Source organism: Pinus tabuliformis, chromosome 2_1, assembly GCF_031772625.1.
Source record: "Pinus tabuliformis cultivar Carrire ecotype Pingquan chromosome 2_1, CPIR1, whole genome shotgun sequence".
In the NCBI taxonomy this organism is placed as follows: Eukaryota; Viridiplantae; Streptophyta; class Pinopsida; order Pinales; family Pinaceae; genus Pinus; species Pinus tabuliformis.
Window position 1 is genome coordinate 571,438,526 of NC_142299.1, and position 18,087 is coordinate 571,456,612.

Below are 18,087 nucleotides of genomic sequence, written 5' to 3' on the forward strand. Positions count from 1 at the left end.
AAAATTTTCCGGGGCGCTACCCCGGACCCCATAAAGTGGGGTTACCTACACCCCTCAAACCCCTTATGACTCCCCTTGCTATGGAATCATCGCAACGAAGGGGGGGGGGGGGGGGCTCTACCCCTCTTCTAACCCGGTTAACTACGTGGGCTGGGCTTCTGAGGATCATTTGGTAACCTTTTGTTAGTTTAGCTTTGGAGTTCTTTCTTTATTCTCTCTCTCTAACACTCTTGGACATAGAGTTTTCTTGGAGCACTTTGGCATTGGAGCAAGAAAGGCAAAGAAGGAAAAAGGAAGCAAAGATCAAGCAAGGAAAGGCAGGATCAAGCAGCTACAATAGGCTTCATTACAAGTATCGACTTGCATGTGTTATTTCCTTGCTAGATTTGGAATGCATGGGATTACATATGTTTATTTTCTACCATGGCATGGGTTTTTCCAGGTGTGATAGTATTTTTAGCCTAGCCTTGTCATTTCCTAATAGATTTGATGAGATGGGTTCTCTCATTCGCTTTATGTGGGATGGCTAGATTGGATTCAAAGCTAAGTAGGGTGGATCTCCGAATTGAAAAACACATGGTGTAGTGGTCCTTGAACCAGAATGAGGATGCACGAAGCTTTGGCCTAGTAACCCTTGAACTAGACTGGGGGTTGCGGTAAAGCCAGATTGTGTGCCTTGGTGGGCCTAGGAATCCTTGTCAGTGAATGACAGGATATACAGTAAAGCCAAGAGGTGGGTTTTCTCTCCGTTGAGCCTAGTGATTTTGGGATGGAATGCATGGTAAAGCCTCGAGAGTATGTCTCGGCGTAGGGCCTAGTGATCCTTAGATCGGATTGCGGATGCATAGTAAAGCCTGAGAGACTAGGAGGCACTCAAATTCCTCATGGTGTAGGTGGAGAATTCTGGTGGCATCCACATTGATTGGTGTTTTTGATGTGTTCTATGAGTCCCACATTCATGCTTGGAATATGGCACAAGGGTGATTAGCTGAAGAGAGACTTGGCTCAACCAATCTATGGTAGGGTGGAACGTGGTAGTCCCATCACCGGTTGGTGCATTGCATTGATTAATGAGAAATTCATTTCATTGATTTTCATGTGTAAATTTACTAGTGTATATATGGATTTTGATGGCTGATATGTTCATGTATTTGTGTCCTATTATGCTGGTTACATGTACATTTTATTGCAACAACTATGTTTGGCTCTCAACATGTTTTTACTTGTATATGAATGGATAATGTTTCTATGACCTAATAGATGAATATGCAACAAATGACATGAGGGAACAATGGTTTATAATTATTCTCAGATAAGTATGAGATCCCTACGCTTAATTATGTTGTTTACTCCTGTAGGTTACATTTTGATGATATATTTGATGAAATGCCTGTCATGGCTAGTAGGGATCTGGTTAAGGTCTTGTTGAGTTTATTTCTTTTTTCTTCATTGTTTCCCTGTACCTATCTTGATTTCAAGATTTCATTCCATTGTGGGTAGTGGCCTGGGCTTTGGGCTTGAAAAGTGGCTTAAATCCTTGTGTCCCTAGCATAAAACTGACAAGTTTGGTCCACAATCATTGGCATGCTGGCCTATGACAATGAATTTAGGTCTTTGGTCGCTCCCTTTCCCATAGCATGAGAGCGATATCGTTTCAAATGTCCAAAATAACAGTGGGACCCAGGGATAGGATGTCTGAGTAACTGACTTATCTCCTGAGGGTTATGTTGATGATGTTGGATGACTGTGTGTGATGTTTTTTCAATTCCACTTCCTTAAGGTTACCTATGAGGTCAAATCTAATCATAGTAGCCTCGTCTCATGTTTACCTTGGTTGGCATGGTTACTTGGGTGGATGTGGGAGGAGAGTGTATCAGAGTGGTATTAGAGCATGTTAAACTCTCGAACTGGATGGGTTGAAGGTGTTAGTAATGCATGCATGTCAATTACATGTGTGTCTCTTACACTTATATACTTGTTGCATTTGCTTGATTATGGATTAGGGTTATAGTATGGTTATCATGGAGAATTTGATGTTGGTTTCGTGAAGAGTATTTGACATGAGTATGTTACTAACTGTATATCGTTATTTTTCACTTACATGTTGATTTTATGTCACCTACTTATATCCTTGTATGTTAGGTTACATTTTAAATATCTTGATTACATGCATCATCCTTGTAGGTTGATTGCAAGAACTGATCGATTATGTTCGACTACATGCATTTATGAATATTTGTAGTTGGCTAGGAATTGCTTATGCATATAATCGGTTGCATGTAGCAATGTGTATAATTGAGTAATGGTTGTTTTCATGCATGAGGTCATAGCATGCATTTTGATATGGCCTTACATTGATGATTGGACCCTAGTTATAGTGATGTTTAGGAGTTGATACATTTACTTGCAGATGTTGATATGTTGTTATGATTATGTAATACATGTATCACGTTGATTTGGTGATCTTGCAGACAAGGTATCCTCCCCGAGATATACTAAGGTACATTGGTTTATGGTGATTTGGTTTAACTGACATATTATGCATTACAGGAAGACAAAGATCAAATGGCTAGCAAGATGGTTGACTACAAGGACTCTCCCTATGAATTCAAAGAGAAATATGGTGTTGAGAACTCTTCAGATTTGGCAGCTACATTGAAAAGTTTGAAGGAAGAGATAAGGAGTTGTAAGGTGGATAACGAACAGATCATACATGCACAAGAGAAGTAGGCATAGGCTAATGTTATACTTCTTTAGAGTTTTACAGAATTGCAACAACAAGGGCCACTTCGGATCAACCATGGACATGAGGATAAAACTAATGGGGAATATGGAATTGGATCTCCTGGTAGACATAGGTCAGATAGATATGATACAGTGAGAGATCGCAGGTTGTTGGACATTCTTGAAAGGAAGGGTAATGAGTAAAAGTATTATTCTAGTTATGATTCTGATAAACATCATGATTGTCGTCGCTATCATCCTTATAGTTGGAATGATAGGGGATACTTACCGGATGAATTCAAGAAAGAAAAACCACCTAATTTTGATAGAGATGTGAAGAAGTTGGAAGATGCAGAGGCCTGGATACTTGGAATGAAAAAATTCTTTGAGTTCCATGAGTACATAGATAAAAAGAATGCTAGAATAGCTATCTTCAACTTGAAAGGTAAAGAAGACATTTGGTGCGAATATTTTAAGCGGGTTATAGACATCAAGACAGATGACTTGAGATGGCAGGAGTTCAACAGACATTTCAAGAACAAGTACTTTTCAGAAAGGTACTACGACATTAAGGTTAAATACTTCTACGAGTTAAAGATGGGATCAATGATAGACGAAGAGTACACGACCAAGTTTCTGGAACTATTGAGGTATGTACCATATCTTATTGATGAGAAGGCTAAAGTTTAGAGATTTCTCAGTGGCTTTCTATTAGTATTTAGAGATCAGATTGAATATGATGAGCCTCGGTCACTTGAGGAAGTTATTGGGAAACTGAAGCATTTCTATTAGAAATCCAAGCATAAGAATGAATCTCAACATGGATGGAAGGGAAAGGACAAAGGTAAAGGTAAATGGTAGCGTAAGAGGACAAGGCCTCAACATGAAGATGGGAAATAAAATGTGGCTCCGCAAAAGAGATTTAATGCAGCTAGACAGGGACATGGGTCATAGCAACAACAACAACATAGAGGTGAGGGCACTTTTAGTTGGAGTGTTGGACATGTGGTGAGGAAAACCTTAAGAGATATTGTCCACAACACCAAGGTGGTGTTGTGGTAAAAATACAACACCCCCCATTATTGATGCGTCCGCTTCGAATAATGGGGACCCTTTCTATAAAAATTTTTTTTTGGCTAAGCACCTTTTTGATTTTGATTTTAATTAATTGCCCTACGCTTTTGTTAATTTTTAGTTTTCTTTGGATTCTTGTTTTGATTGCTTTGTTAGAATCGATTTTTTATAAGCTTCCCATTGACGCTTGTTTCACCTCATTTGGTCAACTGGTTTGAAAATGGCACTCCTTTGAAATCTCATCATTTATCTAGCCTGGGTTAAAAATGTATAAAATGTACAATATTGCATTTTGTAAATAAATTAGTTCAATAAGGCATTCATTTTAAATATTAACCCGTAGCAAGTTTTTACTAACATTTTTCATTTTTAGTCATGCAGCCAAATAATTAAGCATCGGGACTTAAGAAATTCACTCCAATTTTCTAATCAAATCTTAATCTCGAAAAACCTAACATTCAAGTGGCTGTAGTTTATTTTTATTATTTTTCATTTATTTTCTAAGTGGCTGTAGTTTTATTTTTAGCTATGGTTTAAAAACTTAGGTTCATAAAAACAAAACAAAAAAAATGAAAATTTAAATTTAAAATTAAATTTAAAATTAATTAAATTAATTAATATATTATATAATTAATTTAATTAAATTAAAATTTAAAACAAAAAACAAAAATATAAAAATAATTGCATCAGGAATTCTATTTCGCAACCAATTTTAAAAGAGCCCCGATATGCCCCTTGGGCTACACCCGATGCGAATTGCCGATATTCATTTCCCTCCCGATGCGATATCGGATGCGATATCGCATCGGGGAGTTTGGCTCCACCATTTTTAAAATTTCATAAGTCTTCCTCCCGATGCGATTTTCCTTTCCGATAAGGTAAAAATAAAAACATGTCTTAAGTTTTTGGCATTGGTTAAGTTTTATGAAGTTTTATTCGCAGCAAATTTTGTAAACGCCCGACACAACACCCATAACCCCGATGCGATATCGCATCGGGGAAGTTCACTTGATGCGTTTTAATGAACCCGTCATTCTCCCGATTGCCGATGCGAAAAGGAATATAAAACAAAGTTTTATGTAAGTGGTTCAAGCGATTTTCTCTTTGACTCACACGTAAGGTAATATGGTTAGTTATATATATACATTAGATATAGTGTATATGGTTATGTTTTAAAAATTTTCATATATTATGAATGAGGTTAGTGCATTTAACATATGCTGTAGGTTAGTGTAGTTTACATATTAGTTTATATATGTGCTGTAGGTTAGTGTAGTTTATATATTAGTTTATATATGTGAGGAGTAGGGTTAGTTAATATATATTAATTAGTTTATATTAATTAATAATATGTAATATATTATATTATTTAAATTAATATATATTATTTAATTAATAGTTCAGATTAATTAATTTATAACATTTAAATAATTTATTTAATTTAGATTTAAATATTATTTAGAATTAGTTTTTAATTAGATTTAATTTGTTTATAAATAGTTAATTAGATATTCGTTAGTTAGTTTATAATTAGCAATTAAATTAAAATTAATTAAGGACTAATTCAGGATTTAATTTTTAATTCAAATTCTCATTTTTTTTAGCCCAGCAACAGAATTTCCAGATTTACATCAGATTTGACCCATCAACTTTGGAAGCTCATAAATTGAGTTCTACTTGGCCAAATGAGGCCCAGGACGACTCATTGGAAAGAGAAAATCAAGGAGAATATTTCTGAGGAGATTTCATTGACAGATTTGGTCATTTATTGGGTCAAAAATCAGGCAGAAGATCAAGCTCCGAATTTTGAAAACAAAATCATTTTTCTGAGTTTTATTTTCATTGGTCCAGGCCTCTTCTAATTGCAGATTCACTCGTCAATGATATTCTTGGCCAATTAAACCATCCCAGGCATCAAAAGAAAGTTTATATTTTGTTTTCAGTTATTTATTTAAATAAAATTTGATTGGATTTGATTTAAATGCCAGCAATGCCATGATTGATTTTGTTGTTGCATTTTAATTTATTTTGATTTCTTTTTGCAGGAAAACAGTGGGAAGTATATGGAGAAAAAGATCTCAATCAATGAGAAGGCTCCAGCAATTGAAGATCAGAATTTTGAGCAAGTAAAATGGGATTTGGCAGATTTCTCTTCACCAATCTTTCCTCTCAAGAATTCCTTCACAGATAGTATAAGTAATAGATTGCAGAATGTAAAAGGGGCTGCTCTCCTCTGCAATTTTAGAGCTTCTAAAAGCACTATTGTAATTGGAATTTAGAGTTGTAGGAGGGAGGAGTGAAAAATCTCAGATCTGGGGATTATTGAGGATTTTCCCTTTGTATATTGAATTATGCATGAAGAACAAAGCTTGCACTCTTGTGGCTCTAGTTTTAAAGACAGAAGTTCAAGCAATGTAAAGGACTGTTGGAGACCAAGATCAGAGAAATGGATGCAATAAATTGGTATTTTTAATACTACTATTTTAAATATCAGTTTCATTTTTATGGTAACAGTAATGTGTCATTTTATTCATGTTTGTGCACTATTGTCAATATGGGTAGTTTGTCTCAATATTGTTATCATGTATCGCTGTTCTTATGGATTAATTTCTGATTTCTGAGTAACTATTTACTCAGAAATCTGTCTTGTTAAAACTGATTTATTGAATGATAATATGTTGTGAACTATTTCCACATATTATTGTTTAGTTATTGGATTTGCTGATTTGATAATCAATATCATTTATGTGAACTACTTCCTGAGTGTTGTTGATTTATTATTTTAGTTAAGAGGTCTCAATAGGATGTGTTTTGATATCCATAATATCAGTTAATTGAACTACTTCATTAACTTGATATTCATTATAAACAAGACATATCTAAATCCCAATACTTTAATTATCTTAGTTGGGTTAGATCTATATCTGCCTAATTAAGATAGGATTTAGATTAGTTTCTTTTGCTTGCATCATAGAATAAGCTTGCATTTAGAGTAATTTTGCATTCTTTTAAGTCCTCTCCTAAAAGAGGCAAAAATTTAGTTGTGGCTTGGCTGAACCCAAATCAGCTTAAGGGTCATTCTCTTGCCTGATCAGCAAGAAGAAGTGATCTGATGTCCCTGTCTATTGGTAGTTAAAGATACATTATAAACCAATAGCAATAGGGAGAAGGTAACTGGACCTAGATGAACAGTCGGAGCCACCACACCAAACGGAAAAGGAGCTGCTTTTAAGGTCCGGACCGGGTGGTTATCCCCCAATGTTGTTGCAGCGATTTTCGAGGCATCAACAGGTGGAAGGCCTAAGATATATAGTGCACAGGAGGTGTATAATGTTGGGGATGTTGGTCAGAGTATTCCACGTATCTATGTAGCAATGCACAATGGGCAAGCATAAAACCAGACATCTATCTTTGAGATGGACGATAAGCTTTGTGATAAATTTGTTTCTATCTTGATTAACCCTGGATCTAATTATAGCTATGTTAGTCCTGACTTTGTGGATACGTCTGGTTTGAATAAGGAATTGCATGCAAAGTCTTGGTTAGTGTAGTTGGCTATAAATATGTTGTAGCGGCTATAACCACCCTCCAAAATTTTTCCTTAGCTTCATTTTGGAGCCTCCCTACCAACCTTTCACAACAACATGTCTTGCTTCATCAATTACACAAGCTCTAGTGATTTTCTTGCAGAAAGACAGCCCATCGATCAAACCTTGATGGATTCCCCTCACAGGTTGTTCATTCAAACTCGTCCAACAGCAGTTTGAGCATCTCCTTCAAGAATTTGCGGAAATATGGAGGACAACCAACCCTCCCTCCACAAATTGTGCAATCCTGACAGGCAGCCGGCTGAGCCCCAGAATTGCACAATTTTTCTGAGCAAGATTTACCTAGAAAATTGTGCAATCCTTCACAACTAGGATGCTCAACCCAAAATTTTCACAAATTTGGGTAGCAGTCAGTTGCTCTACCTAGAAATTGTGCAAATTTTCTGAGTAGCCAGCCTATCTCCCAGCCATAAATGCACATTCTCTCAGCAGTTGAGTAGCCTCTTACATGTGCAGCTGAGTTGACCGGTTCCCTCCGGGATCGAGCAAAACAGACTTGTATGCATGGGCTGCTTCTCCTAAGGCAGCATGCAAAAGAATCCATTGTTTCAGGGATCTATTTTTCGCAGTTGGAGGTTACATGTAAGGATCATTTCAGAAACCTCCCACCAAGTGTCGCTTTCCCTAGATTTGTGGCATGCATGTCACAACATTAATTTGATCAAAACTCATTAATTGGACACTGCAAATCTCATTCCTCACATCAACCTTGTAGCTCTATCATCTCACATTGCATCTAGGAGCTATCGACACATTCATCTCAGTTGTTTTGGGGTAAGCCCACTTTCCATGTCTTGTGTTGCATTTCTAGCGCTTTTTATGTTTCACTTTGTATGAACGTTGTCTTCTTGATTTTAGTGAGCGCTTGATGTTGTTTTAATACATACTAGCTTGTACTAGCACCATTTCAGTTTTCATTAACATCTCACGACTGTCACATGCATGAAACTGTTTTTCACGAACGACTGTCGATTCGGTGACTCGCCTCACTCACATGCATGTTGTTTCATTTTTTTAATATGTCATTCACCGTTTGCATGCACGATCATTCACTTATGCTTACACTTAGTATCATCATGCATTCACATTCACATTCACTTTCAGTTGCCCGTCGGCGAGTTTGACCAATCTTGGCTCAGACTTTTCCTTCACTGGGACAACATTGCACAATGTGGGGAAGGAAGGCTCTGTATTCCTCTCCAAAAATGTGCATTTCTACCTAGGCACTATCCTCCAGGACTGTTTTTCACATTTCTGAGGGACAGTGACTGCTGGCCCAGAAAATTGCACAATGCAGTCCCTGAGCCTGCAGTCACTCCCAACTGGAATTGCACATTGTGCAATTCTAGCAGTGAGAAGCTAGACTGGACTGTGCATTGCATAGTTCCAACAATTATTCAGCCTCCCAACATCCTAGAATGTGCCTTGCATAGTCTTGGCAGTCAGTCTCTCGACCTCTCGACGGAAATTGCGCAACCTTCATGATAAGTCACACAAGTATGTTGCAAGTCAGTTCTCAAGTTCATTTTGGTTTTCGATTGATAGATTGCTTGCCATGAGTGTTACCATGTCTCTAGGTATCACATGTATATGCCTCTCAACAACACAGGTACAATGGTTTCCAGGAGAGTAGATTCGAAGACATTGTTCAGAGCACACTTGGGGATGTAGTCGATCAAATGTCTATGAGCTTGCCTACTCATGAAGACATCAAGTTGTTCGTAGACAAGAACATCAAGATATGACGATAGCAGGATCACAGCGAGAAACATCATGAAAAATGGTTGAAGGTAGCATAATGGATGTAATGAATGCAAGAGGAAGGTTGTTGAAAACATGGAGGCGGAACAAAGTTGCAAGATGAAGTAGATCCACTAATGATGAAAGCAACTTTGGAGACTCAAGCTATGAGGTGACGACACAATCGCGTGAAGACAGAGAATGGAACAAAGAAGGAGTTGCATGTGCTCAAGCAACAACTCAAGGAAGAACATGAGCTGCATAAACAAGAGAATGAGTTGCAGCAAGAACATGTACAACAACTAGTGCAACATGCACTCATGGATGAAACTGCAGTTGTACAAGTTAAAGATCCATCCTAGCAACTGGCATGGAGTAGACATCGTGAGCATTTTTGTTGATCACATGCAAGGGATTCAACAACATTCATGTCATTATTCACATGCATGCGATCCAACCCATTCAGCACACTCACCAAGGCGAAGACAAGAAGAAAGTCCGACAGGAGCTGAGCATGTAGTTGATAGTTGATGCGCACGACCACTAGCACACACTGGAAGATCATCACAGACATTATGCATTAGTTTTTTTCCAGTTCGGTTGCACCAAGAAGACCATGCACATGCTATCAGATGAGTTGGATAAAGGAGCCACACCAATGCACCCAGATGCAATGGAGGCAAGAGTTCGTTTCAGCAAGATGTCACCATTGGGTGCATGCACACCATCACGAACGACCAAGCTTGGCATCAGCTCACCACCTCCACCATCGCAAGCATGTTAAAGAGTTGGTCCCACCACAATGGACCAAGTGTAAGTGATGTCTTGCATGGCTTGCTCAAGCCATTTTGTCTCACATGAGCACATGTGCATTGTAATGTAATGTCGTGTCAAGTGGAAGTTCAAGTGTCAATAGTTGGATATAACAATCATAGAGTAGATGAAGAGTCATGAGGGTAGATGAACTGTCACAAAGGGGGATGTCAAGGGTCACCCCACCCTTTGCTATAAAAGAAACCTCATAACTCATTGTAAAGGCTTTTGATCAGCCAAGCTTCGATAGGAGTATCTTAGATAAAGCTTGGATAGTATTGTAACAAGCCTTGGCTTCTCCAATGCGTAGAGCTAATACATCTCTTTGGAGGAGCAGGCAGTTGTGGCTGTAACATTCCACTATTGGAACTAGTGGTTGGACATGGATGTATTGTATGACCAGAACTTACACTTCTTAATATAACAAGAGCCAACATGTTTCATGCATGTTACACTAAAAAATGTCACCATGACTACTTACAGTTAGTATGGCTCAAATCAACAGTCATGCTACCCTCTTAGGCAAGTCTTATGCCTCTGCTATCCATCTCAAACTCAAAGAAGAGAGAAAGTCTTGTAAAAAATGTGTTTATCTTTGGGGTCGCAGGTTCTCTCTAGCCTTACCTGCGGGGACGCTCACAATGTTCACAAAAGCTGCGTCCTTGGACGCTCTGTATGTTAAGGGACAGGTGCGTCCTTCTGTAAAAGGCAAAATGCGCAAGTTTCATCTTAAAAAAGTTACTTGTGGTTACTTCTAGAACTTTCTAGAGGTCGGTTTGATGAAATGGATGCGCCTCCAGTTGGTTCATGTATCCCTATTAAGGAGGAACTTATCCCATCAATAAGGGAGCTATCCCACCCAAAGAGGGGGATTATCCCATTGATGGTGGACCTGAATAACCTCCTTACAGCACTATAAATAAAGGCATTGAGCCAGAGGGAGGAGAGGTTGGAGCTATACATTTTCTTTGGGTAAATGCTGCAGGAATTAGGACTCCCATTTAGAACCTTGTGAGGAGAGATTGTCTTTGCTTGATTCTACTTGGAAGTGGGTGAGCTTTGTCAAAGTAGAGGAAAACCCTTGATGGACCCTGGGAGGAACTTGCACAACACCAAGGCCAGGTTGTAAGAGTTTCTTTGTTTCGTTATTAATACAAACTGGTTTATTTTTCTCAATAGCTTGTGTTAATGAGTTATTTCATGTGTTCCTTGGTCTGCATGTTGAATATATGTTTTATTATATGAAATGCAAGTGCTTGGTAATTGTTTGATTGTTTGTGGTTGCAGGAATTGACTTGAAGGAGGAGCTCATCCGGATCGGCAAGGACGGACTACAACAATAGCGTTTTGGAATAAGGTAAGCCTAAACACTTGTAGTTTTCATGTTTTAAAAGGTATATTTAGAGAAAGATCACTCCATTTTGTCTTGTTTGTCGCTAGAGAGTTTAGACTCCTAGGGAGGTCAGTTGTGTCCGCACAAACGACTTTTTCCGCCACGACAAATTGGCGACTCCACTGGGGAATCCATTAATGTGAAAGTCTTTTCCTTTGTGTGAACTTTGCTCTGAGAAAATCATTTTTATTTTCTGGTTTTTGACTGTGAGAATTAGTATTTGGGTGGCTTAGCTTTAGATTTAGTTAGATTTGGTTTTTCTTAACTTTTCCAGAAGGACGCACCCTCTGAGTACTGCACAGTGCGTCTTTGGACGCGCTGTTGCCGTTTGCACAGAGCGGGCCCGCGCCTGTTCTAACGGGTTGCCTGCGTCTTCCTGTAAAAATTTAGGAAAACTCCATTTTTGCTTTAATTGCTTTTAGATTTTGGTTTTTCTTAGTGTTTTCTGCCCAGATCCTTTAGTACCCTGTCAAAAATTTTCACCTGAACTTGTTTCATTAGCATTCCTGCTTTTAGCTTTCATCAATTGGGTGTTTTGAGTCTCTTTTTTGAGAAATTCTTAATTTGATTTCCTTTGGTCATTACTTGGAGGTTTCTCTCAGTCTTTTCACAATTTTGCATCTTTTTGCTTCTGTTTTTGCAAAAAAAATTCCCCCTCATTCGCCGGGGGGGGGGGGCTAAATTGTGTATGAGTGTTAATCACCTTTGAGTGTTTTTATGTTTTGATCTTTGGAACTCTCACCCAATTTTCTCAATTTGCACTTGATTGGTTCTTAGATCACATTAGAATCGTCTTGTGTTTGAGAATTCTTTTGCATAGATCACATTTGCACAATTAGAATTCTCATTTTCAGAATATTATTGAAAAATGTGCATAGATTACATTTGCATACTTTTCGAGTGAATTGTGCTTAGATTACAATTGCATAGTTTACATTCTGAAAAATCTATTGTAGATTTAGATCAGCTTTCTTTGATTTGAATTTACACAAAAAATAAAAATAAAAAAATGGTTTGGAATTGATTTGCATTAGTTTTTCTTGATAAAATTAGTGCATCAATTTTTTGCATTGTTGGAAGTGAATGGAAACTCTCTCCTTACTCTAGTTAGGATTCATCGAATTGAAAGGATTGCATTATCATATTCGATTGCATTCAGTTGAGTCGGGTCATAACACCATTGGTTTCATCTTCATTTACCCATTTGAGTAATAACAGCCTTAATAACACAGCGCTTAATTAAAATTCATCTAGTAATTTTTACATTTCTAGGGCTCTGAAACACCAACATAGCTTAGGCTAGGGTCTTGGAGTAGGTAAGTACTTAACTCTCCAAGACTACAAAACCAAACATATAGTTTATCTTGAGTAGAATAAATCCAATTGTTTCAATTGCACTCTGGGAAAGCTCCTCTTAAAGGAGAAGCACGAGCTCGTGTCCGAACCAGTGAGGGGATCATTCCCCCCTCGTTGGGAACGACGCCAGACAGTACGTATTACAAACGGTAAACCTCGGATTAACCATTGTCGAGGAGCCAGGGGTCACTTATCGGTAAACCTTGGATTGTTGTCAAGGAGCTGGTAAGGGGATTGAGCTTGCTACTCTGCCCTTGCGTGCTGTCGGAGTTTAGACTGTTCCCCCAGGTGTATTTGTTACTGTTGGTGACCTTAGTGACCATAATCTTTAGGGTTCTACCGAGGTGACGGTGGAGGGAAGGTCCCACTGTACCTGGAGCAGACGTCGGTTATACTCACTTGGATTTTCCGGGGGGTTCACTTCACTTCGAGACGGTTAAAGTGGAGGAACTTGTGCCGGTCTATTCATTAAGCAGGTTGCCGGGGTAACTGTTCCACCTGCCATTTCTGTACTGAATTCTGCGAGGTTGGGCTTCATCACCAACTAGTGTTTTCGGTCCGGAGAGCTTACTGTTTGTGTGTGGTTTGACTCCTAGATTTGATAGCACGTGTTAATTTGTTTGTTTTTACTTTTAGAGACCATAGGTGTGAATTGTGAATTTTAGTTGTTAAGTGTGAATTGTTAATTTTAGTTTTAAATTGTTAATAAAATTCACTGAAGTTGAATATAATGGCAAATGTTCCGGAATTTATCAACCTAGGAACCCCTCCTAATGAGAATCCTAGTACTTTTCCTTACTTTGGAAATGTTGGTCCTCCTTATATGGCTACTTTGTCATTACCTGGATTTACAATAGGTTTACCGATATGGTTATTTTCAACTTCGTTGGCCCAAAATACTCCAATTGTTCCATCTCAACCGGATGCTTCACCTCAACAGAGTTCACCATCTCAACATCACCAACCTTCTGTTGACCCTTTACCTTCTTCGCCTAATTTTTCTTCCTCCATTTCTTCCTCTTTGCCTGGTAAAAGCCTTGATGTTAGTAACCAGGAGGCTAAGAAGAAGAAGAAAGGGAAGAAGAAGAAGAAGAAGAAGAAGCAAGATAAGAAAGAAGTCAACCAACCAACCATGGCTGTAAGTGTTAGTTGTGTTGAGGAAAATTCCGACATGCATCGTAAACCCAAATACCCTTGCAGGCTTTGTAAGGGTGACCACTTCCTTGTCAATTGTCCTGGTATTCCAAAGGTCTTGGAAGTATGGTCAGAAAAATCCCATCAACTTTCCGTTGATCCATCAACCAGTGATAGTCAGGTTCCTGGGAAAAAAGGTAAAGTTAGGTTTCCTTGTAAGTTATGCAAAGGGAGTCATCAAACTCACATTTGCCCTCACATGGATGAAGCCTCAACATTATTGGAAAACCTTACTGTTCCACAGCAAGAATTTCCAACTGGTTACCGTAAACTTTCTCCCAACCTACCGTCAACTGACGGAGTGATTGATTCAAATTCAAATACAGTCGGTCACACTCTCCCATTGGAGAGTGAAACTCATGTCACTCAGGTTGATGATCCATTAGTTGATCAAGTGGTCGATTCAATTTCACATTCGGTCGATCCCACTTTCCATTTAGAGAGTGAACTTCATACCGCTCAGGTTCTTCTTGTTACATCAGATTCTTCTATGCCGGGGGGCATTTCACCTGTTTCTACAGAACCCCCTCCAAGTACTGAGGTCTTTTCCTTTGATTGGAATAGACTGACAGAACCTCGTCTTCCTTCCTCCATCCCTTTCCAAATCATTGTCAAGGCTGGTGGTAGGGACATACATCGTACTCAGGTAGATGAAGGTGCTTCTGTTAGTATTTTATCCTCAGCTGTTTGGAAAGCTTTGGGTTCCCCTCAGCTTGCGCCTATTACGCAGAATCTGAAAGCTTTTAACAGAACCATTAGTGAACCTTTAGGGATCCTTCCTAAGTTTTCTATTACCTTGGAAGGTAAAACTGTTTGTGTTGATCTTATGGTAGTTCGAGGTCCCTTGGATTTCAATTTACTCCTTGGGCGAGACTATGTTTATGCAATGAAAGCTGTCGTATCGACACTCTTTCGCGTGATGTCTTTCCCTCACAATGGCAGTATTGTGACTGTAGACCAGCTTTCGTTCCCTAGTCTTTTTTCAACTACCAATAATATGACACCCCTAAATGTTCCTGATTCTAAAGTGGTATCTACCCTGCCACGGGTTAATTATGTGGCAACCGGTCCCATGATTTCAGTTACCGATGTAAGTGAGCCTCTCACTGTTTGCTCATCTTCCTTTGATTTAGCTCCGGTAATTGACATGGAAAACTCTATGGGATTACTTGAACACGATGTTCTTATCCCTTTTGAGTCCCTTGACATGTGTTCCTTCCCAAGAAGTATTCTTCCTTCGGATGAAGACCTCTTGGAAGCCATGATCAAGGTGTGTCCATTGACATGTCTTTCCTCCAGTTGGAAACCATGATCAATGTTACGAGGATAGTTTTTTCCTGTATCAACCTCGTTAAAAAATGAAATAGGCTAGCATGAGGACAATTCTTTTACTGAGTCAACCTCATTAAAAAAATGAATCAGCTAGATTTTAGGATATGTAGGTAGATTGTAGAAAGTAGGATTTTGAGGACAGTTCCTATTACTGAGTCAACCTCGTTAAAAAATGAATCAGGGTTATGAGGATAGTTCCTGTTACTGAGTCAACCTCGTTAAAAAATGAATCAGGTATGAGGATAGTTCTTTTCTTGTGTCAACCTCCTTAAAAATGAAACAACTCCCTTTTCAAGTTAAATATTGAAAGTAAACCTTCATTTCATCCAGCCGGTTGAATGCAATGAAGCCTGGGGGGCATGTACCTCGCTTTGCATCATTATGCTGGGGGCATGCGAATTTTTTTGAGCATAGTTCCTTGTCTTGTGTCAAGCTCGTTAACAAATGAAACAAGGGTAGGTTAAGTAGGTAGATTAGAGAGTAGTCATGAGCATAGTTCCTTGTCTTGTGTCAAGCTCATTAAAAAATGAACCAAGGAGTCATGAGCATAGTTCCTTGTCTTGTGTCAAGCTCGTTAAAAAATGAATCAAGGTTTTTAGAGTAAAGTTTTTGTTAGGTAGATTATAGAAAGTAGTTATGAGCATAGTTCCTTATCTTGCGTCAAGCTCGTTTAAAAAATGAAACAAGGGTTTTTGAGGATAGTTCTTTTCCTATGTCAACCTCACTAAAAAATGAAACAGCTCCTACACGTCTTTCCAAGATCTTGAAAGTAAAGCTTCATTCCATCCACCTCATTGAATGAAATGAAGCTTGGGGGGCATGTACCTCGTTTTGCGTCATTATGCTGGGGGCATGTGAACTTATAACAAGCATAGTTTTTCATTTCAAGCTTGCGTAAACATGAAACCGAATCTGAGCATAGTTCTTTTCCTGTGTCAAGCTCATTAAAAAATGAAACAAATCCTCCTCTACTTGAGTCAAGAGTTTGACTAGATCTCGTAGATGTTAAGTTGTATATTTAGGTTAGTTATTTTAGTTTTTCTTACAGTTTTAGGTCGAGTCTTTCAATGATCTCGTAACTCAACCTTCATTTCATCCAATTGGTTGAATGAAATGAAGCAGGGGGGGCATGCGCTCTAGCAGTTATGCTTAGGGGGCATCAAGCACAGTTTTCTCTCTGTTTCAAGCTTGAGTAAAAATGAAACTACTTTGAAGCATAGTTTTGATCTGTTTCAAGCTTTTGTAAAAATGAAACCTATCTCGAGTCAATTTCAGTTATTTTCAAGACTCGTGAAACTCATGAAAATCCCGAGATTATTTTGCTATTTTTCATTCTCGTAAAACAAATGAAAATGTCGAGTTCTTTCCGTCTTTTCCTGCTCGTAAATTAAATTGAAAGTCGGTCATATGAGTACATTTTTATCCCTTTTTCGAACTCATTAAAATTTACGAAAAAGTGAAAACCATGAGTACATTTTTATCCCTTTTTCGAACTCGTTAAAACTTACGAAAAAGTGAAACCTTGGAGTTCTCTTTTAAGCCCTTTTCAGACTCTTAAAACATGAAAAGATTGCCGAGCGTTTCTTTTACACTCGTTAAAACGGAATTAAAAGACGGTCCCCTTTTAGCTCTTTTCTGACCGCAAAATCAGGAAAAGATTGCCGGGTTTTTGTCGTTTCAAACTCGATAAGGAAATAAAACGACGTGTCCTTGATCGCTTTTTACTTTTCAGGTCAACGACACTATTATGAAAGTACTCCTTGGTCGCAAGATCAAGCGGTTCCCCCAGGTATTATTTTATACTTTTTCGGGCTTGAGGGACACAAATGTACGAAAAAGTTCAACGTGGAGTCTCCTTTAGTTTTTTCAGACTCTCTAAATTTGAAAAACGCCGAGTTTCTCCTATACTGGGCTCATTAAACTTTTACAGTAGAGGACCTGTTCAATTACAAACAGGAACGAACCACTCCTTCCTAGGGTTCGAATTTAAACTAGGTTGGACTCGTCCGAAGGATGAGCTTATAATCAAGCATATGTTATCCTCCTCAAGCTTGTTAAAAATAAAGAGGTACTTGCCAGAAATGGTGGGGGAAAAGAGAGAAGAATGAACCTGTTTGTTACCTTTTGTCTCAAAAGAAACTTTATTACCACTCTTGAACACGACACTTTTTCATTCACCTGGGTTGGGAAATCTTTTACCTCACAGTTGATCAAACCACTTTGAAAGTCTTTAACCGGGTTCCGGGGATTAACTTTGAGTTATTCGTCACCAAGCCATCTGTCGTGTCGTTATGTGTTCAAGAGGTCTGCAAGCAAAACTTTCATCTGCAAAATACTTGTCATCCATTTGACCATCCCTGAGTCAGTCCTTACAGCAACATTTCTTCAACCTGAACAATGATTTCGTGTTGCGGGCTTGCCTGCAACGGGTCGCTTTCTATCGACATCGACACATTATCTAGAAAGATGACTTAGGAATCGACAGTACCTTGAAGTCTGCATGCATCAATGGCAGGTTTCTCGCCTTTGACGTCAGTTTACATCATTGACTTTCGATCAAAGGATTCCGTGAAGTGTTCGACATCAAAACATCTATTCACATTTCACGGGTTGTGCTTGGTACTTTGAGAACCATTGACATTACTGGTGGTCTCTCTCACGCTTGTTAACAGTTTACATCATCGACTGGTAATCAAGTGGTTTCTAACATGTTCGACATCAAATCATTTAATCACATGGCTAGAATCGTACCAATTCGGGAAGTAGAAGTGAAGACCCTGGATCTAGTTTCTACCATCCAGGCTGCGAGGAGTTTTGTATTCATTATCTATGTAGACTAATCATAAACAGATG